The following is a 24,558-nucleotide window of genomic DNA, read 5'->3' as shown; positions in this document are numbered from 1 at the left end:
CGCACACATTGCCGGCGTTATCGCGAAGTCCCGCAGGACGCTTGGCTTCATCACCCGTGTCGCAAGGCCAGGTGGGCCGGCGGTCCTGCAGGCACTATATACATCCTTAGTCCTGCCTTCATTGGAATACTGCTCTGCAGTTTGGTCTCCCCCTCAACAACACCTAATCGAGAGACTGGAGAGTGTGCAGCGCCGCGCAACCCGCAAAATCTGCGCTTGGTCCCCTGGCACGACCGACGTGCCGCACCACACGGGGCTCACAACCCTTGGCTGGCGGCCCCTCGATCAGAGACGGCGGATTTCTCGAGTTCGCGTGCTGTGCCGATTGCTTGACGGATCTCTTTCGGGGACTCGCCTATCGGCAGCCGTACGTCTCGGTAGAAGAGCAGATCAGCCCGAACTTCTTCGAGGCAGGACTGTTCGTCACACCGAATCCCTGCTGCCTGCCGCCATTAGAGACTTTTTGACCATACCATTAGCTTCTCGTAGCCCTCTGCCAACATCACACGGTGAATCCCGGGAACTTTGCAAGGTATTCCCTAGACTAATGCCTTCGCGTCAGCTGCCATCATGATCTTCACTCCCTCACCCCCTCTTCCTCTTGAATCATAATCATCACCATCGCCATCGTCATCAGCAATATCCTCGTCATCACCACCACCTCTATCATCACTTCCATCATAATTTTAATGCTTCTAAAGCTTGGGTAGTGCTATAACTCCGAACGCACACGGCGGCAGGCTGGCAGACGCACACGCGTGAGGGTTTTTGCCTATCTGCTTTGCCTGGCACGCCGCCGTGTGCGTACCAATTTAAGTGCAAATAAATCACTCACTCACTCACTCATTTTACGTCACTCTGCCTGCCACCGAAAAAGAACCATTCAATTACACAAAGCCATGTTGCACTCCAGGAGGCCTACTCTCCTTGTAGATTCCTAAATTTGAAGGTGCTGCTGGCAAGTGCACCCTAAATTCCTTTGATAAAATTCACGCTCACAAGTACCGCCAACCATTTTTGTGGAAACGCGGAAGACACGCGCCAGGAGCGGGTGCTCCGCTGTCATTCGCTTCCAAGGGCCGCCCATTTCAGTGCTGCGCCGACAACTGCTTTTAAGGGCCGCTCGAGACACGGGCCTCGTGCACTGGCGCACTTAACGCTACTCACAAGACACACGCAAACACATCGAAATGCTTTAGTCCAAAGGGGGATCGGTAGCCGCGTGAGCTAGCGCACACTAGCACACACCAGCTCGGAGCACGTGGAGTGAAAGCTCGCGCTGCAGAATCCAGGGATCCTAGGTTCAATCCCCACCCCTGCCCGTTTCGATCTGGATGAGCATCGTTGCGTGCGGTCGTGTATCACTACTGCGTGGTACAGGCTAAATACTCTAGGCTAGCGGTTGTACTGCACTGGCTATATTGCTCGTCTACAGCTGAGAGACAAGTCGCCAGTTGAGGCGGGCGACTTGTCTCTCAGCTGTAGACTTGTCTCTCAGCTGCAGACTAGTCTCTCAGCTGTGTCTCGGTGCTTTTGAAGTAAGCACGTAAGCCTGTCAAATACACATTGGAGTGCGCGATTCATTTGTTTAAGGCGTGTCGGTGTTGGTTGTTTCTATTAGTAACCCTCGTTGGACTTGGGCATGAGCATAGCGATCCCGCAACTGCCCAGAGCGGCAGTACAACCGGGAGCTCGCGCTTTTTCAAAGCATGCTCTGTCAATCATCACCGTAAACCTTAATATCGAAAAGTGAAAGGACCTTGCGGTCCCTGGTCAATGTCCTTAGTACTGCAGGGCTCGGTTGGCCGCCCAGATCCGGCGGGCTCGCTCAACCAGTCACTGCTGGTCACCAAGCTTTGTGCCGGATGGGGCCACCTCCCTGGAGGTAAAGGTGGGAAAAGGAAGGGGGTGATACCCTCCCTGGGGTGGGGGAGGAGAATTCCCAGATGGAGTGTTACACGTTGTTACAACCTGTACCATACAGCAGTACAACTGTACAACGTGGCCGCAATCGGTAAAGCCCGGGAAAAGCGGCGCCATTCATTGTTGTAGAAATACTCGAGATACGTGCCGCGCGCCACTTCTGGGAAGAACACGGCGTCTGAAATCTAACTCAGTGCTGCGCTGTGTCGCCATGATCTTCCCAAGAACTGCACTTAGCACATGCCTCTTGCATCGACGCACCTTGCGCTACTTTTAGAACATGAAGGGGCTTTAGTGGTAGGCAGCGGTAACGATCTTCTAAAGGCTCATAAACAGTTGTGTTTGAGAGCGTTTGTGTGTGCTTGACTGCATTGCAGCAGCGAAAAACCAGGACATCCCTGCTTCGTATGTCGCGTGCCAAGATACTCTTCCACGCTTTATACGAAGCATAGATGGGCAGGTAACTCGCTTCTGTTTTTTTGACGCAGCGCAGTCAAATGCACTAAAACGCAACTGTGTGTATGGGTATTTAAACACCCTATTATGCACTGCATTAATTGTTCGTCAGAATCTAGTTTCGACAGAGCTTGCAAGCATCGATATTTCCCCCGTGTCATCAAGGAACACGATCGCTTTCACTGATGTAACGCATAAAACCAAGGTATTCGTTTGTAGGTAGGTTTGTTTTTATTTGTGCTCATAAGAGCAGGTGCCACAGAGAGGCATGTGGCGCGTACAATAAATGCCGGAGAGGCCCGTATAGGGGGTGATAATGATAATACAGTGCGATATAATGTGGGGCACTGATAATGTACTGTTAGCCATCACAGTACATTGATCGCAGGTGTGTGGCAGCTTCGCGACAAAGTTGGGGAACCTCAGCTCGGTCACTAATGAGCACGTTAGTTATTCTGTTTTGCAACGTTCAAAAAATGCCAACCAACGGAGCCATAAATTGATATTTTGTTATGTGTACATTTATACTACAGCGGGAAGTTAGTCAACCCCGAGGGCGTCTGGTGTCTTCGTTGGAGATGAAACCCAGTGCAGTATACCGCTGCTTGTCTGACGTCTTTAACGTGCACCACGCAATTGAGTCCGTAAGTGTGACGCCATGGGCCCAAACAAACCGTTGCTAGGGTCGTTGTTCTGGACAAATACATGTGGCTAGGTTTCGCTACGAAAACCCGACCGTTCAAAAATCAGGGGTAAGATTTAAATTTCTAAAATCACCGATATAGAAAGCTTGAATGTCATATATGTTTCGACAGAAGTGTGCCGGTAATCGCTTGTTTCTGAAATATTTACGACTGCAACTTCCGGTCCTCAAGATGCCTGCAGCAGGCGACGAATGCAAGAAGTATGCAGTCTGCCACACGCCGGCAGGCCAAGCCGGCGCCGTCGTTTGAATCGTGTGAATAAGGACGATATTCTGATATTGCATTTGTTTTAAATATAATGATTTTCAATAACTTCAAAGAATTCACAGTGGGGTGCGATGCAAACGGTATATTGAAAGTCCGGGCGTCAATCGAGATGATCGTCTGCTAAAAGATCGCATTGGTCGCGATAGACATAGAATCCTTTAATAACCTGAGAACCTGAATAATAATAATAAACGAATTACTTTGACGGCGTACGATTTGTTTCTCATACTGGCTTGCATTACGCCGGTAATGCACTTCAGGTAGTCGTCGTAAATGATCTGCATGACGTGGTTTGATTTTACGGCATTTTAACCCCTCTGAACTCAGCTGGGTTCTTCACGGAAAAAGGAAAAAGAAACGCACACTGCGGAGGCCTCTACGGCCACGGCAATGCACTTGTTTTCGTCGCTTGTTTACCGCCGCAATTCAATGAAGACGCCCGCCGCAACAAAGGCCACAAAATCTATCGTGTCGTCTGCTACCAAAGCAAAGCGGAGTGTAATGCTTCAGAAATGGCTTTTATCGTTGCAATACGACACTGAGACGACAAGAACATCTTCATAATTAGATATCAAGAAGTTAGGTTGCTTAAAAAATTTCTTTACTTACTTGTAAGCAAAAATCTAGCCTCATGTGGAGTCTCCATGCATTAGGCCATAGCAACGTCCCTAGCAACGGTTTGTTTGGACCCAGACGCCATGTTGTGACGCCATCACTTACGGGGTCAATAGTGACACATGACAGAACGCCGGTACGATGTTCATCCAAATTGAAATGGAGAGCGGCGGGTGATTGAATGTACGATCAGTGAGCTTTACAGCGCGAGCTTTCGCTACTCGTGCTACCGATTCCGAGCAATCAGACATCGCGGTCGAATTGGAACTCGAGAGAAAAACAGCAACAAGAAGACAATCTCCGCTATGAGGCATTTAGTACTTGTGTCATCATCTCGTTTAAACAGGTTGGAAATAAAATTAACGGGGTGATTTTATTTACACACATACGAAAATACAACATTATTTTGTTTTCTCGTCTTGGTCTTAAAATTAAGATTAGAGGCACCCCTAGTGCGTACGGCCGAGCGTTTTGTCCGGTTCGTCTTCTAAATAAATGTATTTTCAAAAATGCCTAAAAACGCGCTCGAAACAGTCAAAACGGTCATATTTCTGGATTGTATTAAAACTTTCTAGCGCACTTAACGAAAAATCTAAGGGCCGCACGACCTTCATTACGTCTTCATAAGTAAGCCCCAAAAGAATGAATACTCTTGCGCATTCCTCAAACTCAGGTTTGTGTAGCGAAATTTACTCATTGAGTGACGAGCGGTTGAATCCCCCTTAAGTTTGTCGTGTTACGCCCGTTTCACATGGTGCGATTTTACTTTCGATCTTGATGTCACGTCGCTTGTGCGGCAGCGATAAGCGTGGTAGAAGCTGCGGTGCCCAACGTCACAGCTCCGAAAACAAAAGCATATGAATCGGGCTTAACATTAACGCCACTTCTATTCGTGCTAGCTTTTTCTCGTTATATAGCTTTTAGTAGGGTATTATTTTTAAACACCTCTGCGGTTTTTAAAAACTGGATAGAAATTTTTAGCATTCCCCGTAAAAGTTTGATCTATACTGCAAAACGCATTCACGGGAGAGCGATAAGTGAATAAAGTGAAAACAAAGAGCGAAACGTTTAATATCCCTCAAGGAGTGTTGAGCCCAGGACTCCAAAATGTTGAACTCGACGGTCAACCAGTGTGTCGAAGGGACACCCGTGAAGCGATAGCCCGACATCAGATCAGATCAGAAAACGTTTACTGGGTTAAAAAAAAAAAAGCTAGTGGTCGGTTTTCCTTAGTCCAGGATGCCGTTGGCTTCCGCCGCCTTGCAGGCCCTTTCAATCAGGAATTCCTGATTTTCCAGGTCGCTGCACGCTAGCTTGGCCTCCCACTGCTGCCGACTGTTGTCTTGTACCGTAGGAAGTGTGGGGTTTCGGGTGCATTCCCACGTGGAGTGGTAGAGGGTCGCCCTGGCTTGGCACCAGGCACACCTGTCCGAGTATGATTCCGGGCTTATGTGGTGGAAGCGTAGCAAGCTGGGGAAGGTTCCCGCCTGCAGCTGTCGCCACCTGACGGCCTTGTTTCTGCTGAGCTTGGGGTGCGGGGGTGGGAGACTCATTCTCCCCGCTTTGTAGTAGTTGAGTACGCTGCTGTAGGTTTGAGGTACTGGTTCCGTTGGCCCGCTCGCTTCTTCCGCCGCTCGGTTGGTGTATGCTCGAGCGACGGCGTCTGCGATCAGGTTACCGGTCAATCCCTCATGCCCTGGGATCCAAATGATTTTGTGGATCACGCCTTCCTTCCAGGCGCGTTCTAGGGCTGCTGCTGATGTCTTATTGATAAAACCCCACAGGTAGTTCCTGCAGGCATTTTGTGAGTCGGTTAGGATCGTGTAGGATTTCTTTGTCCTGTAGCCGTGGATCATGGCGAGGGCGATGGCGTGTTCTTTCGCCCCCTCCATGCTGGCGTTCTTGATGGAACAGCTGGATATGCCACAGCTACCTTGGCATCCCGGCGGTAGTCCCCTGCGTCCACGTATACGAATGTCTCGTTGTCTTTGCCTTCACGCTCATAGTATTGCGCTCTTGCTCTTCTTCTTCCCCGGTGCATGATGGGGTTCATGTGCTTCGGTATGGGCCTAACTATGTAGGTTCCCTTGACTCCGGCGCCCAGTTCCCTGGAATTTTGGATAACTTCTGTACAGTCGCCGTACCCGAGCTTTTGTATAAGCTGTCTGCCAGTCCCGCTCTTCTTTAGTCTGCTTCGTTGTGCCATCAGTAGGGCTTCCTTGTGTTCCTGGAAGGTGTTGTGCACCCCCATTTGTTCTAGTTTTGCAGTAGGGGCGTTCTGCGGAAGCCCGAGCGCTATCTTGTATGTTTTTCTGATGAGGGCTTCGACCTGCTCTTGTTCTTTCATGTCGAGGTAGACTGTACACTACTCTGCTAATAACCAGTGCTTGTATAAGCTTCATGACGTCCTTTTCCTTGAGCCCTCTTCTCCGGTTCGTGATCCTAGTGATCATCTCTGTCACCTGTTCAGTTGTTTTCTGTAGTAATTGTATGGTGCGCGTGGCTTTCCCGTTATGCTGGATCCACATGCCCAGGATTCTCAACTGCTTGACCTCGGGTATGTCTTGTCCGTCCAGAGATACATTAATGGGTACTCCTCGGTCGTATCCATTCCTGTGAATCCTTATAATTTCGGATTTCTTTGGAGAGCACCTCAGTCCGCGGCTCTTCACGTACACATGGACCGTGTCTGCGGCTCTCTGGAGTCTCTCTTCCTTCTCGCCGAGGGATCCTTCGGTGGTCCAGATCGTGATATCGTCAGCATAAATTGCGTGTCTTATCCCTTCAATCTTTTCTAGCTCCACCGGCAGGTCCCTGAGTGCCAGGTTGAACAGCAGCGGCGATAGGACCGCACCTTGCGGGGTGCCTCTGTTGGGGACGCTAGTTTCTTTCGAGTTTACGTTGCCGATGGTTATGGTTGCCGTTCTGTCCGTGAGAAACGTCTTGACATATTCGAAGGTTCTCTCACCGCAGCTGATCTTGTTGAGGCTCTCTAATACTGCCTTGTGCGAAACATTATCGAAAGCGGCTTTTAGGTCCAAGGCCATCACGATGTTTTCGCCGTACTTGGGGATGTTGTTGTCCCCAAGTACTTCTTCCTTTAATTGTAGAAGCACGTCCTGGGTGCTTAGGCGGGCCCTGAATCCGAACATCGTGTCGGGCATCAGGTTCTCTTCTTCGAGGTGTCTCACGAGCCTTCCCTGCACCATACTCTCCATGAGCTTGCCGATGTTCGACGTGAGAGAGATGGGTCTCATGTTCTCTATACCCGGGATCTTTCCAGGTTTCGGAATGAGTTTTATCTCAGAGTTCTTCCATTCTCTGGGTAGGGTTCCCTGGTTCCAGTTTTTGTTGTAGAAGTTGGTTAAGTTCGTTTGCTGCTCGCAGCCCAGGTTCTTGAGCATGGCATTGGAGACTTTGTCGCTTCCCGGGATAGTATTCTTTGCGTCTTGTACAGCTGTGATCATTTCGGCCTCCTCGAACTCCCGATCCAGCTTCTCGTTGGCTCTTCCCGTGTACCGTATACATCTCGCCTCGTCTTGTGGTGGTACAGGCTCACCAATATATTTCTTTTTGATCTGTTTCAGTAGATCCTCGTCAGTTCCCTTGTAGGAGTGGACGATCTTTAGGGTCGTTTTGCATCCTTCTGACTTGGTTTGCGCTGGGGATACCAGATGGTGTAGTAGTCTCCACGTCTGAGCAAGTCCCAAAGTTCCCTGGAGGGAGTAGCATTTCTGGTCCCAGTTCTGCTGGGCTAATTGCGTGGCGTATTCTTCGGTCTGTTTGTTTAGCACCGAGATGCGGAGCCTGAGCTTTCTGTTGTGCTTTTGTTTCTTCCACCTTTTGACTATTTCCTTTCTCTTTTCCCACAGCCATACCGGGGGTGGATACGCACCGTATCCACCCCCGGTATGGCCTCGGTTAGGCTAATCTCCTTGGTGCAGTGAGCTTTGGTGGCTTGTAGCTCCGCCACCCACGTCTCCAGGTCCTAAATACCTCCTTCCGGTCCGAGGTGTCTGAACTTGTTCCAGTTGGTCATTTTCGAGGCGCCAATCTTGCGTCTGTTAGTGCTCGCTTCCACACTTATCTCTATGATTGCGTGGTCGCTGCCGATCGTTTCCTCGGTATTCCTCCAGGTAGCCTTGTGCTGGTCCAGATTTTTTATCATAGTGAGGTCTGGGTTAGTGTCTCTGTTGATGCTGTTCCCTGTGCGTGTGGGTCTGAGTAGGTCGTTGATGATCTCCAGTCTTTCGTTGTCGATCGCTGCTGCCAGTTGCTTTCCTTTCTTCGAGTCCTCTTGGTACCCCCAGCTCGTGTGTCTCGCGTTAAAGTCGCCGACCAATACGAGTGCGTTGCCTCCAACGATCTTGCTCGCTTCTCGGAACAGGGACCTGAAGTCCTGGGCGACGTATCTCGGCGGGCTGTGTGCGTTTAACACGAGTAGACTCTTGTCTTTCTTTTTTTTTTTTGGGTATGATTTCGAGTAGAACATGTTCCACCCCTTGCTCCTTGAGCTTGTGCTCTATGGCTGTGAGGTTCTTGCTTATCAGAGTCGCCGTTCTTGGCTTATTTTTTTGGCTGACCAAGGTGACGTACCCCGAGATCTTAGGTACTCCGCTGACCTCTTGAAGTGCAATAATATTTGGTCTGATGATTTGGTTTTGTATATGAAAGTTGAAGTTGCTTTGCTTCTGTTTGTGTCCCCTACAGTTCCATTGTCAGATGATTGTAGGTGCCTGTGATATTCTGATCTTTCCCTTGCGCTTAGTAGTAATCATGTTGCGTCTTTTCCATGTCTACAACCGAGCTCGAGTAGCTCTCATAGTTTGATTCGTCCTTGCTGTAGGGGTTTTTTCTCCTCTTGTTGGGTGGGTTTTCTTCTGCCCCCCTTCCAATTTGAAGGTTCTTGAACATGTCGGTCATCCATTTTTGTATCTCCTGTTTCAGTTCTTTTATCATTTCTTGTTTCATCTCTTGCGCCTCGTTGCTCGGAGTCTTGGGTACCGGTGTTTCGCCTCTTGGTTTCGGTTTTGCTCGGTATGCCGGTTTCTCACTGTTTTTTCTTTCCGTTTGCGTCTTGAGCGCGTTCCTGAGTTGCCGGATTTCGTTTCTCATGGTAGCCATTTTATCCTTCGTCTTCTCCACCTCAGCTTCTTTCCTTCCAAGATGGGCCCGTAGCCTCCTTGTTTCTTCAGTTGGGCCTTTTCCCATGGTTGCCGTCGTCATCGTTGCCGCTGCTGCCCACGGGCTGGCTGGTAGCTGCGGATAGTACTCTTCTGAATACTTCTTTCGGATGACTTCATTGCGTCGTGTCTCGGGTGCCGGCTCCCACTTCCTTTCCTTTCTCTCTTCTCCCTCCTTTCGTTGACTCATTCCTTGCTGGTGGCTACCTGCTTGGAACCTCGCCTTGTACTTTTGCTTGCATTCTTTGTCCCCGGTGACGTGTTCTCCCCCGCATAGTACGCATCTGGGGACGCACATGTGGTTTTCTTCAGGCTGCCTCTTGCTGCACCTCTGACAAGCTTTTACGTCTGGAAATGGACAAACGTCGATCCTGTGCCCCGGTTTCATGCAGCTGTAACACACTTGTCTCGTGGGGACATACGGATTTACCGAGATAATCGTGCCCATGCCGTAGACTACCTTGGGTAGTCTGTCTCCAATGAAAGTCAGCAGAGCTGTCTTTGATCTTCCCATCATTCTCGCCTGAACGATCCTGTTACTGTCGTTCCTGGTGTCGAGAAACTCCATAAGCTCTTCTTCTTTGGTGCCTGCCGACATTCCGTGGATGACTCCCTTCATGGTACCGTCCATGACGACGTGGATGTTGAACTCGTGGAGCCTCCCACGTAGGCAGAGTCTTGTGATCTTCTTGATTTCCTCGGCGGTGTCCGTTCTCGCCGTGCTGATCACGACGATGTTGGAGCCATATCTGATGTAAGCAGTGAAGTCGTTCTTTCCGCAGATATGTGGTTTTCCAACCTCGGTAATAATCGCTATTCCGAGCTCGATGCTTCCTACCTGCCCGAGCGCTAGTCCTTGGTTGGGTCTGAGGGTGATCTTGATTTCGTTGGCTGGTATGGGCGTCGTTCGACGTCTATCAGGCGGCCGCGTGTCAATCTGAGAAGCGCCGATCCGCTTCTTGTTGAGCTTCTTCTTCGTTCCACACACGTACGCCCATCCAAGTTCCGAGTGTGTTTTCGCACAATGTAGGGGTGCCGCGATAGCCGCGGGTGAAGCCCCTTTGTTGCAGAGCCTTGTCAGGTCAGCCTCGGGGTCCCGGGCGTCCTCGGAGAGCTCGGCGAAGCTGTTCGACGTCTCGAGATCAGTCTCCACGGGCTCGAGGACGCCACTCGAGGCTGAGTGGTCTAGTGCATGAGTATCTTGGGGCTTCATGCTTTCCATCGTCCCGCGAGCTGCAGGAGTCGCATCCGCAGCCCCGGCGAGGGCACCGAGCTGAGAAGCCGGCTGTTCTTCGGCATTGAGAGCTCGGCTGCGACTCCGCAGCCGCGATGCGAATTGCGAGTTCAGCTGCGTCGACCGGCCCGACATTCTGCCCTCCTTATCGCGCGGATGCACTGGTCTGAAGGCTATGAGCTCAGTGTATGTGCTCCAGTCTAAACAATGTCCTGCAAGATAAGGGAAGGAGTGAAGGGTAGGTAAGTGAACAGAAGCGATGACGTTCTGAGTCATATTGCTATCCAAGCTAACGCGCTGTCATTACATGAAAAATGAATTTGATGAGCGAACGGGCACACATGCCGCGCCATAAAAACATCGACTTGAGCGCGAGACACATGGATGGCAGAATCGTCCGATCCGACAGTCCGAACGCCGCTCCGAATTGCCGTAAGGGACAGTTTGAGACACACGCTTCCTACCTTGCATGCGACACGACGATGCTTTCGGCTCCGCCCAGGAGATCCAAGCACTCCGGCGGAGGTCTGCGTTCATAGATTTCTGGTCCCATAATGACGGTTTAGCTCGCACAAGCGAAGTTAGGAGCTCTTTCTCGCTAGCGCGTGGATTCTTTGCCGGGGCCATCTTTTTCGATTGAATCACCGGGATCCACTCGTCCGGCTTCCCGTCGCCTGTCCCGTTTTCTTGTTCGTCCCGCCAGACCCAGTACGTAATCAAGACGTTCGCGCTAGCTGCGCTGTCATTGGCTGGACGCTTCCGACAGTCCGTCCGCCGTCCGAAATTATCTGGCACGTTGGACGGATGCCGGATCGCCGATCCGACGTCTGAAGTGACCAAATTTTTTGGATCAGGCAGTCGTACTGCCAGATCGGACGTCGGATCGGATGGATTTTTCGCGCAAGTGTCTCGCGCTTAACACCAACTGAAACACAATGAAGGCTTGTTCACAAACTTTTCACTGCTGACGAGTAGACAGGCTAACAACTGGTTTCAATCCTCTTGTGACAGTCCGCTGCACAGGTGATCGTAATCAGTCACAAGAGGCTCAAAAACCAGTTTTAGCCTCTCCGGTTGTAAGCAATCCCAAGTGTCTGGTTCAGATATTAGTTTCGAGCGTCGTTCGGGCTAACGCTTTTCATTTCATGGCATCATGGTGTTTTCTGATTTTCTCTTACTTCCGTTCTGTGGAAGCCTGACACCAAATCCTTAGATTAGCACAAAGATCACAGGGCCTGTGTGAATTTTCTATCGCTTGAATGCTTTGCTGACTCATTGGGCGCATTCGATTTTCAGCTGGTGGAGACTACTGTGGACTTGGACTCCATAAGGTCGGTACAAAGAATACCCTTCGCGATCCCTAAAGAGCTTGGCAAGGACACTTTTGTGACGGCTTCCACCACCAAGGAACAGCCATTTAAAGTTTACCTTCTGGGTCCGACGGGAGTGAAATGTATCAGCGAATGCCCTACTAAGACTTTGGGACCTCTAATGGTTCAAGTGCAGCTTCCTGAAACAAAAAAGGTACGTGTCATTGGCACTCCATAAATTAATAGCTGTACTCATTCCCGAAGCTTCAGACCTCGCAGAACGTCAATCCTTTTGGTACAGCCTTCTGCGTGTATGTCTAGTGAAATTGTTTTAAAATAACAACCTTACAGCAGATAACTTATCGTTCAGAACAAGCGTGTTTGCGTACAACACCAGCGAAAATCGAGCAAGGAAAGGAACCCGGATTTCAAAGCGCGAAACCTTTGTGCATCACTTTTGCCGCAAACGTTGCCAGGTTAGCCTTGCGTCGAAAATAAAAGTTGATTCATGTCATTAAACCTTTTGCGAGAAGAGTAGTGCGCATCCGGGCGTTATCATCAAACAGTCATAAAATTTGTTAATAATTGCGGTGAACGGATACTAAAAAGACGAAAGCTTCCTTGAGGACTTGCGCTATATTTCTTACCGCCTCTGCAACTCATATGTTCTTACTTCGTTCTACATGAGTGTTGCGTTATTTCGCGCAACACATACTTCACGGAAATGAACGTTAAGGGTAACGCCAACACTACCGGGCCATGACCCGGAATTATCGCAAACGTGTTCCTACAGGCATTTCTCACTTCTCTTGTTTTGATCACAAATTTACCAATGTACGTGCAGGGAAAGCCTGACGAAACTGAATGTTAGACTGAAACGATTCGAGAGAATAATATAAACCTAATTTGGTCTAATAAAAATTCAGCAGAATCGAAAACCGGCTGTCGGCACAGAGCTTGTTCTAGTCCCCGCGGAGCTATTCAGTGACTCAAGCCAGGTCTCAAATAAACGGGCCCAATCATGCGGATTCACGTGTTCATTCTTCCTACTTTATCGAGCCTAGTCCATGTGCCGCTCGCTTGGTTCTTTCTTTGTATGAAAAAGGCTCACTCCTAAAGGCTTAAAGGTAAACAACATCAACAGAAATCTGTCCGATTATAAAAAAAGATTACAAGGAATCGAAACTCACCGCAAAGTTTTATGAATATTCCCGACAGTTTGGGTACAACTCGGTCGCTTTGTCACGTGTGACTGTGAGGTAGATGTAATAGAGCGCTGTTTATATTTTTTTTCACGCTGTGTGAGAGTCCTAAGATTTACAAGTTTGGCAGAGTTGCCAACGACCTTCTCATATTTTCTTTTGTGTTCTGGATCTACCAGGATTCTAGATACAGACGTTTCTGCCAGTGTTGCTCTCGGAAGAGGATCTCGCTTTTGTCGAAAGACACGCAGTGACCTGACTTCGCTGCGTGTTATACGACCGCACTTGCAGGAGGGTCGCTTTTCTTCACGTTGTAGTGCGTCACAGATGCGTTCCGCGAAGTTTTAGGGGCAAAGCTCCTTAGAGTCTAGCCTTGTCCCTCGTCCGTGCTCACATCGATTGCCATCCCATCCGTCTTCCTAAAAAAAGAAAAAAAAAGTTTGCGCAGCCGGCAGGATTCGAACCTGTGCGTGGAGACCCCAATGGATTTCTAGTCCATCGCCTTAACCACTCGGCCACGACTGCGGGGCGAGTAGGGGGCTCTGGGATGAGGTAGTAACTCAAGAGCTGGGGATGTCATGGATGAAGCGTTGCATGTAGCCGCTCAACGTCTATACAGGAGAGGGCGCTGCGGTCAAATGCGTATATAATCGTGTTAAACTTTGCATGCATTGACTCAATATTTATAAACGAGAGGGCGCTGCGGTCAAATGCTCAAATGCGTATATTAGCCCCGAGAGCGAACACAAGCGTCGCTGCGGTCGCCGCGCCCTGATTGGGTGAGGTGTACCGTGACGTCAGGGCGAGTACCCCGCTCCGCGATCTCGCATCGGGTCGCTTCCCAGCACCGGTTTCCTGGTTTGGCGTTGTGTGCCGCAAGCTCTTCGAGGAGCCGGACTTCGTTTACCCGGTGTACAAGACGTTGAGTTAGGCCGATATTAACGTGCTTCCGTACATTTTATAAGCCTGCTTGTCCCTCTTACCTTTAAGATTGGGTTTCAAATCCCGAAAACTATCGGCGGAGGCAATTACGCCGATGAACCTCCCCGTCCGTCCACACGACGCAAGGCAATCTTGAGAGGGGTCGCTGAAGCGGTGACGCAAGTGTTTCAGACGCTGGAATTCTGTTCCTTGCATGTTCATGATTTAGGACGATATTACATCCCGCTTTCAAGGCATCTGAAGCGGCCTTTATATCATGGGCCTTTCGGTGGTCGGCAAATTAGCTCGCGACCCCGACTCTGCGCTGCCACTCTGCATGCGCGGGTTCGCAGATGTTTTAAAGGCCCTGCGTCTGATGATATTTGAAGTGCTCATGGAACAGGGTTGTTTTACATAAATGTAGCTTCTTCCTGAATTAATTATATAGTTTATACGCGTATGCAGGCATATTTCTTAGAGGATTCACAATTACTGGAAATTAGTTTGTATGGTAGCAGCAAAAACGGCCGAATTTCCCCCAGTTGCCTCTATGATATGTAGTAAACTGCCCCAAATATGCACATCAATAGTGCCGTAATTTGGAATGTTTATACTTTTCCCTGACATTCTTTATTCCAGCCTTTGGTATTCGGAAAATACACCGTTTTGTTTGAATTGTCATTTCCATTTAAGAGTCACTGCCGCAGGTCCCCAAAACCTTCCTCAGCCTCCAAACTCCCTGCAACTGGACTCTCTGACAACAGAGGAAAACAGGAGTAAAAGCAAGCATTCGAATGTCTGTCCAGTGGAAGATGCAGCACTGGTAGCAGAAAATGTGGAACCTGTGAAGGGCGACAGTCTGCGTGAGAAAAGCTTCTGTACTTTAGCTTCAGGACAATTCGATTTAAGTAAAATCTCAATTTTAGGGCTTAAGGGACTAATAACGAGCTAGACACCATAACTTACGTTTGTTATATATACATGCCTTGCAAGTGACGTCACGCTAGGGAACATCTAGGGAAGGACGGGGCCCCGCACCATACTGGTGGTTGACTTCACACCGCGCGGATGCGCTTACCAAGGCGTAGGATGCAGCTAACGGCCCGGACATGCGCTAACATGCATCATATTTTCCACAAAAATACATTGAACTTAGAAAAACGTGCTAAGTCTACGATGATAACGTTTATCCAGTACGTGCGGAATTTTTTGGCATTGGTGCGATTGCGCTACGAGCAGAAAGTTTCGAAATGCCGCCGACGAAGTTTGACGCAAAGGGATGCCGTGTCGCCAAAAAAAGAAAAAGCTTAATTGCGCGCTTCATAATTTGACGAGCGGCTCTAGGAGTCGCTTGTAGAAAAATTGTTACGATTTTGCGAAATACTAGTAAACAACGCAATGTTACCTGAACCCTGAGACAAGGATAAATCAAATAACGGACAAGAAACTCTCATTGTCTCAGGGTTTTATGTTTCCTAACCGGCTCACCTGCATACTTTCGCTCCTTGTAAAGGTTATCGTATCGCGGACGGCACAAACCGATGACCCGGCGGCGGCGGCTCGGCGAGCTTGGACAAGGGGGCCGCCGCCGACCGATCGCTGTCGGGCCGGGCTCGCGGCGCGACACTCGCCCGGACTCGGCCGGGAGTTCCGAAGGTGCGTTCGAAGCGTGAAAACGGCGTCATGCAACGAAGGTCAAAGGCCATATAAACCACGAACGAGCTAAAGCCGATGCAAAGGCGAGCGCGAACGTAAACAACGGTAGAGAAGTGCCGTCGTTCGCCGCTATGAAATGCGTCCCGCAAACTCGATAATCCGCGGCCGCATCCCTTTCCTGCCGCACGTACTTTCTCTAACTTGACGGCTACTTTGTCCTGCGGGGCATGCCGACGAAACGATCGGACGATCATCAGGATACGGGGTAATTGCTTCAGCCGAGCGCGGCGCAGTTTTCCATTGCTCTCGCTGCGAAGGGCCGTCAAGTCAACCACCAGCATGGTAGATACCGGTGTTCGACGTCATCATGTGACGTAGGTGCAAGGCATGTATTACTTGAGGATTGATATAAACAAGTACACAGATACCACCCGTGTAGTCCATTGAAATACTATCCGAATCCAGCAAAGGTCAAGTGCGAGCAATGTATATAATAAATTTTCCTTGTTTTTTCACTTTGCCCCTGCACTTGGGCTGTCTTACTTGTGATTCTCTCCCCATGGCCGAGACTGTATTTAGCACGTTGCTCGAGCAGCATGCAGCTTTTCTGCTTCGGCGATCTTGTTTAAAGACAGAGATACAAAAAAAAAAAAAATAGTATACATAACCTGCCAATTCATTCGCACATCAGCAGCGTTTATTGTGCGAGATGTGAATCTGTAGTGATGCCCCTGCAATTGTGGCCAAATTTGTTTTCATTTCACATACCAGTTGTGGTTCATGCGTTGCCTGGCCTGTCAGCCATGCTTAAAATGTTCGTTGAAGTTTCGGCTGTAGCTACAGGTCATACCTCATCAAAGGCACATATAAAAATTTACACTTCCTACGAAAAACACGCCAAAAAAAATTAAATAGAAACGAGCGCGCCGACAGCTAGCGTCGTCACAGCCTCCACAGGGCGAGCGGGGCGAGTCGGGGAAAAATTCTCTCCTCGCCGTGACGTCACCCCGGTTCGCCGTAAGGGGGCGCTAGGCGAACTTCTCGGGGCTAATAGACGCTTTCAGCGCGCGCCAGATTGAGCCGCCATAGCCGACCTTCTCTTGTCTTACCGAGATGCCGAGCCACTCAAGCGGGCATTGATCAGCCTCCACAAGGGCCTATGCTGGGGAGAATGACGCAGTAACACCTAAAATGGCAATAACCTGTACTGCAGTGGTAATGATGAAGTGTAGAAAACAGAATAAGAGGGAACAAAAACTGAAGGTCGGCTATGGTGGCGCCCATGCACAGCTGCCTGAAAGCGTCTATTCAGTGATTCTAACTTGACCCATGCCAACATCAACCAGGTTACCACGTAACCCATTGTGGCAGTTCGCTAAATTTAGCGATCGCGTATCGTGTATCACTACTGCGTGATGCACGTTAAAGGCACCAGGCGAGGTGTTATAGTTTACTGGTTAAATTTCTCAACTAGTAAAGCTGAGACACCGAAGGCCCATTGAGTCTGACTAACTTCTGGTTGTGTAAACCTCAGAGGTATTTTGTGCTAATTATAATAACTCTGTGTTATGAACATACATACATGATTATTATTATTATCATCATTATTATTACTATGTTATTATCGTTGTTGTTGTTGTTGTTGTTGTTGTTGTAGTTGTTGTTGAGCCCATTGGGCTATAAACTTTTAAGATCTTTGAGTTTCTGTGAATCAGAACGTGGGTTACGGAAAGGGCTATCGTGTAGTACAGAACTGACTGAGCTATATCGGGATTTGGTCATGAATGTTGACAAAGATGGACAAGTTGATTGTGTTTTCTTAGATTATTAAAAAGCGTTGGATGCGGTATCACACGCACTAATATTACACAAATTAGGGCGCCTTAACTTTGACACGGATATTCTAAAATGAATAGAAGTGTATCTATTATAACGTTACCAATGTAAAACTTCAAATTCTGTTAAGGCTCTGTTTTGCGACCCTCGCTATTTTTAATATTTGTTAATGACAACAATGACGGCGTAAATTCACGGCTACGTTTGTTCGAGTGTGATTGTGTTGTTTACACCGGCATGACAGATGAGGAGAGTTCCAAAGGGCTCCAGAGTGGCCTGAACCGGATAGATGGTGTAAAAAGTGGAAGATGGAATCAAATGAAAAATGGTGTCCCTATCAGTTTCATCCGTAAAACGAAAACAAATGTTGAAATACGTTGTCAACTGAATGAATAAACCGTACCGATAAAGCAAACAGTTAAATGTCCATGGGTCACGCCATCAACCGACTGAACTTGGAGCGCACATTGTGACGATGCTGTTAAGAGGGCCGGAAGAGCCCTTGGATTTTTAAACCGAAATTTAAAGAAATCAACTAAAGCTAACAAAGAGCTCGTCTATCTCTCGTATGTACGACCAGTTTTAGAGTACGTCTGAACCATCTGGGATCCTTCTCAGCAAAACCACATTTTTTGCACTAGAAAAAATTCAGAGTCGTGCAATGCTTGTTTCGTTCTGTTGTGGTACGACCGTTTTGCGAGTGTAACCGACACGATTAAAGAATTGGGATGGTCTACGTTGGCATTGAGACAAAAAATCTTGCGCTCGAAGTTTTTTATTTATACAATATGTATATCACAATATAACTGACATTCATAGCCCATCTTACTTATTACCTAAAAATTATATCTCTCAAAGAAAATATAAATTTATAAGATACTAAAGCTAAATCAAGAAAAATATTTTTTTTTATTAAACTTATTAGTGGAATGTTTTGCACAGCGAGATTGCGTGTGCCGCAAATTCAGAACTGTTTCTTTGACGTTTACTCGCTCCCTGCAGTAATGCCTGATGTCGCTGCGTAGGATCAAGATAAATAAAGAATAAAGAGAACTACTGCGCAAAAACGACGAGCCTCGTGAGGATGCGCTTTTGGAGCTCGATGATTGCCTCCTTCGGATCGTGGCTTTTGCGGCGGTCGAACTTGATAAGTAACACCGGTACATATTCTCAATTTTTTAGCTTATTAATACTCTTAGTGGAGGAAGTGTCCCTGAATTACGAGGTGTATTTTCTTTCTTCTCAATGCGTCATCTAGTTTTGTAGATATATAAAATAAAACTTTTGTTTCGGGGGTTTATACGGTGAGGTCGAAACTACCGGCTCGAGGAGATGGCAACTCTGGTGATCAGCTGCATGACCATCGTGTGATGCAAAGTTCGTACCCACAAAACGTACTACGACTGACCTCATCGGAAGAGGAGTTCGATCAGTCAGGTAAAAGGCTACTGCTGTTTGACTGCTTTGCTTCGTATATATCAAGCATATGTAGCAAATATTTATACACATTGCCGGCCGAGAAGCGAGTTTGACACGATGAATGGGTAGTATTCACTGGGCGTTGGAATCGAGCGTAGTGTTTACAGCGCAGGCTCAAAACGATCCCCCAACTTGCCTTCTGAGAACTACAATCTTGGTTGTCTTGGTTGTCGGAGAAGCGTTGTGGAAGGTTATCGTAAGCTCGTGCAGAGCAGGAAGGCTTGAGCAGGAACATGCAAGGCGTTCTCGGCCTTGCACAACGATGCCAGTCCCTCTGTCTACTCGCACTTCGGCACCGCGACGCGCTTGAGCGAGCAGGGAGTCAATAATCTTCGCGCGCGGTCACTGAGGAGCACTTACAAACGACGGCTTTAGCTAAAGCGTAACGTTACAAGCAGAAATCGTTTGCTGAGGCGGCCGAAAACCCAGCAAAAAACAAACACGGCGAAAGAAGTGGCAGTACGAAGAGTCACACCTCTTAGAGCACGAACATCACGTAGGGCCACAAGGTTGTTTTTTCACAAGCAGCCAACCCGCTGAATGCCCGCTGAGAGGCGGGTGGTAGCATTTTTGATATTAGTCTTAGATTGGATCGTGATTTCCCATTAGCCTATAGATACTTTGGCAGTGCTCGTATTTAGTCTCTGTAAATCGATATCAGTCATTTATTTCGATTGGACCCTTGACTGGAGTTACCCTTTTATGTGAAGCAAAGGATGGACCTTTTGTACACGTGCCGGATTACAGCCGTCATTGCTGACCTTGTCTACTCTTACCTGGATGGCGAGCCAGTGATGCGGGCGTTGACGAGCCTTCACAATGGCCAATGCTGGGCAGAAAGACACAGCACAATCTAATATGGAAATAACCTGTCCTGCTGTGACAATGAGGAACTGAAGTAAACAGAATAAGAGAAATAAAAAAAAATGAAGGTCGGTAATGGCGGCGCCCATGCACAGCTGCTGCAAAGCGTCTACAGGCATTTTAGAAACTCCAAAGTTACAAAAGGGCTCAGTCACGCGCCACCTGCGTCCATCGCCTGGCTGCCTTCATAGGGAGATCGGGCAAGCGGAAACCTCGGTGCACGATGAAGGAACCAAGCCGAAATCTCTTCGTCTAAACAGCGAAGGGGATCAAGACTGTGGTCAGTTCTTCCTTCACGTCAGTCCATCACATGGAAAGCAATTTTTTGTTTTGTTTTTGTTTCATACTACTGTGCTTCACGTGCCTTCCCCCACACGAGGAAGAAAGATACAAGTTGACGAGACACGAGCTCACGTTACAAGAGCAGGCGCTCTCTGCTTCGCCGCCTACCAAGCCCCCAGAGGTTATCGACTCTAACCAACGGCAAGGCGTTCAGACGAACGGCGCAGTCCGTAGGATGCATCCGCTTCACGTGGCCTATCGGGTTTCAGATTTTTTCAACCCCTATTTGTTGTTTTTGCAGCTTCCTATATTAGGCGAGTTCGTTTTGCTACGGATTTAAATTTGCCCCACCTTTTTTCGCTCCATACTCGGTAGACCACAACGAGCACCACGAGCCCATTCCAGATGGAGAGCGCTGCGGTGTAGAGGCCAGAACCGAGGTCACGTGACTTCCTCTTGCCGCATCCGATTGGCCCCCGATGCCTTCGTAGCGTTCCTTACGGTCCACATGAGAGGGGGAAACGAAGCTGTACACTCCGTTTCGCCCCACGATGGACCTCAAGACGATGCTGCCAGCCATCGCAGCCAGTCCAGCCCCGTGAGGATGTGTCACGTGACCGAACGCTCTGCCCGACGCGACAGGTCCACTGACACTCACACGGCGTTTGATTGGCTGCGATGGCTATAGAGTCCCCCGCTGTGCTCCGTCGTAAGTTCAAGACAGACTACGGCTGCGTGCGGGTTTGGAGTGATGGGGGGTTTCGAGGGGGGGTCGGCCGATGATAGCCCCCCCCCCCCCCCCCCGTGCTTCGTTTCCCGTTCACGCGTACGCGCGAGACCTTTAACTTTGTAGGCGTGCTGTAGCTAGCCAGCTGCTGCTGATGCGGCTTTTTTTTTTCTGTCTCTCTCACTCTCGTGCTTCGGTTACTGGCCGAGAAGAACGAGAACCAGGCTGTACGTTAGCGTAAGTTTGACGACGGAGGTCATCGTACCCGTTGGTTAGTTTATGGCCGCCTATCTGGCCTGTCATGTTGCTTTCCTTGTTCTTCTTTTCTCGTTCCATCTTGGTCGTTCTTGCAGATTTGCACACTGCTCACGCGCTTGAATTACGTCATGAAGTTCGGCTATATATATATATCTGTCCGCGTGCCTTTTTATTTTGTTATTTTTTTGGCGATGCAGGAGGGGGATGCATATTACAGCACTTGTAGTACCGCATCATTTAAACTATCTAACCCCCTCTCCTTCTCTCTCTGTGTACGCCTGGTTATGGCTATACGCCCAGCCGTTTCTTTGTGTGTTGTGGTTCTCCTTGGGGCCACTGCCTTTGGGAGTACCACGTTCGCGGCGAGACGCTCTACCGCGAAGCGGGTTCGCACTCGCGTGGCATGCTGCTCGTCGAGCGCAATGAGACACCAGTCACGTTGGTAACGGTGATAAACTGTTTATTTACAATGAAACAAAATAACAACAACACAGCGGCTATAAGCTGGTGAACGCCGTCGGTGTGGAGATCGCCCACGGCCGAACGGTCGTTCACAAATGTACAAAGGACGGGGTAAACGCTCACCGGTGCGCCGGAAGGTTCCCCGTTGTCGCCGCCGCCGAATCCCAGGAAGAAAAGGAGCGAGACTCCTGTCCGCTGGTTTTAAGATAACGGCGGGGGCGAAGTGGCCAATCAAGGAGCGACACGTCGATCTCCTTTGTGCGGGGGTCCGTTACGAAAATCGCCCCAAGGGGGGGAGAGGAGGAAGCCACTCACAGTGGTAAGCAGCGCCACCTCTCGCTACGCCAGTGCGGCCGCCACGGCGCGCCAAAACGCTGACGCGACAGAATGTTGAGGGATCACAATCCCCACACTCCCCCCTCCTTAGCCAATAGTCACCCGCAAACGGGTAGACCAACACAAACACACAAGACTAAAATAATAAAAAAAAAGAAAAAGGCCGCCAGCGGCTGCAACTACACGGGAACCACAGCCCGGCTCATACGTTCATTGTCCAAAAGTTCGTCCAGCGGTCCCTCACCAGCGGCACAGCTCCCAGCGGCAGTCGATCGGTTGCGTCATCCCGTGACCGCCGCGCACGTGGCGGGTCACCTCCTGAGCACCCAGGCCGGGGAAGGGCGTCGAGCCCAAAGTGACGAGTGTCCCACAGCAGTAGTCCGCCGAACGCCCAGGCGTCGGACTTGAAGGGGAATACCTGGAGTTGCACGCACTCCGGAGCCATCCACCGCACTGGGAGGGCGCCCTTGGGCTTCTGGTGGTACACGTCCGTCTCGGGGTTCCAGTGCTCCTGGAGAGTGCGAAGTCGGCGACCTTGTAGCAGCCGTGTTCATCGACGAGCACGTTGCGGGCGGCCAGGTTCCGGTGGATATCCCTCGGCCGCCGAAGTAGTGCGTGCCGTACGAGCCCTGCTGGGCGAACTGCGCCAGGTGCCTGGGGCCCTTGGGACTTGTTACGGGACGACGGGAACAGCTGGTCCCTGGTCGGCGAGCTTTCCGACCGCGGAGCGGGTCCCGAAGATGATGAGCGGCAGTCCCTGACCGGATGACGATCCCGACGGCCCACGAAAACGACGGGTTGCTGGTTTGGTCCGCGGCCGGCTGGGGTAGCGGGGCCGCCTGACGAATCACGCGCAGCTCTGGTCCCTGGACGCCGCTGAACTGCCGTAGTCAGGAGACAGCAGCTCCCGAACGACGCGAAGCAAAGGCTGGAGGTCCTCTTCGTTGGTGCGGAACGTACTGCGGTAGAATGACCACTTGGTCTCCGACCGCTTGTGACGACGCTCGCACCGCGCTCTTGCGTTGACATGTGGCCCACGTGAGCGTAGGTGGCAATAACTGACCAATGGCAGTTACGCGTACCCTTTCCCTCGGAAGCCGTGTTTGGGGGATTCCCCTACGGGTTCATCCGGGAGCGAACGCTGCGGTGACGTATGTAGGTCACTGCTTGCCAGTAAACAATGGTGTCTGGCGCGTTCGCGAAGGCAGCAGGTGCATTGTGTGTTGCACTTCCCTTAATGTGACATTTCGCCACTTACAGGGGCTGCCTCTACGAAAACTTCGGATAATAGTTCCTCCGTCTCCGCAGATTGTAGCGAGACGACTGTTGTTCGCTGCTGGCGTCGTCTCGCGCTGCGTGTGCATGTTTTTGCGGGGGCTGAGTTTGCTCGTTGGCCCCGTCTTCCCTCTCATGGTAGGGTTTCAGATCGCACACATGTACCGGCCCACCGACTTTTCTTGATTGCAAGTTTGTCAGCTTGTACACGAGTGGGGAGAGAAGTTCCTGCACTCGGTACGGGCCACACCACTTCGGAGCCAAAGCGGCCGAGAAGCCTTTGCTGGCATCACTCAGAACATGGTTGCGTCTGAGGACGAGATCGCCCACTTTGTAGCGGAGATCTCGATGCGAGCGGTCGTACTGAGCTTTTTGTTTCGCTCGCGCTACCCCGAGATTGCGACGCGCCTCTGAGAAGGCTTCCGTCATCCGAGTTTGTAGCTGCCGCGCGTGGTCCGTTTGCGTCGGCTGCGCGTCGTCCACCCCGGCTCTCGCCCCTAGGACACGGTCCATGGGGTTCGGAAGCTCTCTCCCGAATGTGAGGAAAGCGGGGGTGAAGCCCGTCGAACGGTTGAGAGTGGTCCGAAGTGCGAACCCGATCTCGGGGATATATGCGTCCCAGTCACGGTGCCTTTCCGCGAAGGCGGCCAGCATTGGTTTGATGTTTCTGTTACATCGCTCCGTGATGTTCGACTGCGGGTGGTACGGCGTGGTTGTTCTGTGCTTTATGCCAAGGGCCTTGCACGCGTCCACGAATACCTTCCCGACGAAGTAGCTCGCTCGATCAGTCAAAAGAGCTTCGGGGAATCCAAAACGGGTGAAAACCTCCATGAGCTTCTCCGTGATCGCTCGGGCTGTCAGCTTACGGAGTGGAAAAAGTTCCGTCCATTTGCTGAAGTGGTCAGTTACAACCAGCAAATACTGGTGTCCTTTAGGGCTCCTCGGTAGGGGGCCGACCACGTCGCAGGCTGCCAGAGACCATGATTGCTGGCTCGGAATCGGTTGCATTAGGCCCGGGGGTTTGCCGCCTCTTGGTTTGAAGCTTTGGCAAGAGTGGCAGGTGCGGGCATAACGGAAAACGTCCCGTTTCATGCCCGGCCAGGTGGCGATGCGACATAACTTTGAGTACGTCTTGGAGCCGCTCGCGTGTCCGGCCAAGTGCGAGTCGTGATAGTAGCGCAAAACTGCGTTTCTCAGACTGCGGGGTACCACTACCTTGAACGCCTCGTCGGAGTCGTTCTCGGAGGGTATGTACCTCAGCAAGAGCCCGTCATTGCTCAGCAGATATGAATCCTCCGTGCCCGCACCAATACCAGATGCGTCCCGGCACTCGGTGCCTACTACAATACCAGTAGTGTTGCGCCCGGCGGTCGCACCGCCCGCCTCCACGGCGTCCGACTCTTCCGCGAGTCCGTCGATCACCTTTCGACAAAACGGATCACTCTGCTGGGCTTTCAGAAGCTCTTCTTTGCTGAACACGATTCCCACTGCGCTCACTGCGTCTAGGTGGTTGATCGTCTCGTCCGGGGTGGTCAGATCTGCTGCCTCCCTTTGGGACTGAGTCACGG

At 50.2% G+C, this 24,558-nt stretch overlaps 1 pseudogene; it reads right to left on the bottom strand.

The window, feature by feature from the left end:
* Window positions 1-1,617: 1,617 nt before the first annotated feature.
* On the bottom strand, window positions 1,618-8,457 carry LOC120843971 (annotated as a pseudogene).
* Window positions 8,458-24,558: the final 16,101 nt, after the last annotated feature.

Source organism: Ixodes scapularis, unplaced genomic scaffold, assembly GCF_016920785.2.
Source record: "Ixodes scapularis isolate PalLabHiFi unplaced genomic scaffold, ASM1692078v2 PGA_scaffold8__174_contigs__length_109621045, whole genome shotgun sequence".
Taxonomy (NCBI): Eukaryota; Metazoa; Arthropoda; class Arachnida; order Ixodida; family Ixodidae; genus Ixodes; species Ixodes scapularis.
The sequence above is the reverse complement of the archived record's forward strand: the minus strand, read 5'-3'. Positions and strand labels throughout refer to the sequence as shown.